Here is a 584-nt window from a genome sequence, read left to right as displayed (position 1 = left end):
GGCCCCGCGCCCACCCCTGCCCATGATGGCGCTCGCCGCACCCGGACCTCCCCCCCTTCTGGTGCAGGTGACGTCATCCACCGGCGTCCTGATACGGCCAGGCCGCGGGTTCAGCCAGCCGGGGCCGCCTGTGCCAGCGCTGGGGCGCTACGGCAACATCAGCGCCAGCGTGTCGCCCGAGGTGCGTGTGTGTTTGTGTGTGTGTGTGTGTGTGTATCGGCACATGTGTGATTTGATGCGTGTATTGACTCCGGCGTGTGTCTGTTGATGTGTGTGTGTGTGTGTGCGCGCGTGTATGTGATGTGTGTGTGTGTGTTGATGATGATGCGTATGCGGTGCATCAATTTGTGTGTGTGTGTGTGTGTATGTGTTCTGGTGCGTGTGTGAATTTTAGTTAATTTGTGCGTGTGTGTGTGTGTGTGTGTACGCGTGTCATTGTATGTGTATTGAGAAAGGAAACCAGGTAGATGGAGGGCAACGCGCCTTTCCCTCCCCTGCTGGCGCGTACGCCTCCCGTCTGGCATCGCCACCCCCTTGGGTCTGTGCGCCTGAGAATAGTCCCCTCCCCTCACAACGCGACATTC

Source organism: Monoraphidium neglectum (genome assembly GCF_000611645.1).
Source record: "Monoraphidium neglectum strain SAG 48.87 unplaced genomic scaffold scaffold06691, whole genome shotgun sequence".
Taxonomy (NCBI): Eukaryota; Viridiplantae; Chlorophyta; class Chlorophyceae; order Sphaeropleales; family Selenastraceae; genus Monoraphidium; species Monoraphidium neglectum.
The sequence above is the reverse complement of the archived record's forward strand: the minus strand, read 5'-3'. Positions refer to the sequence as shown.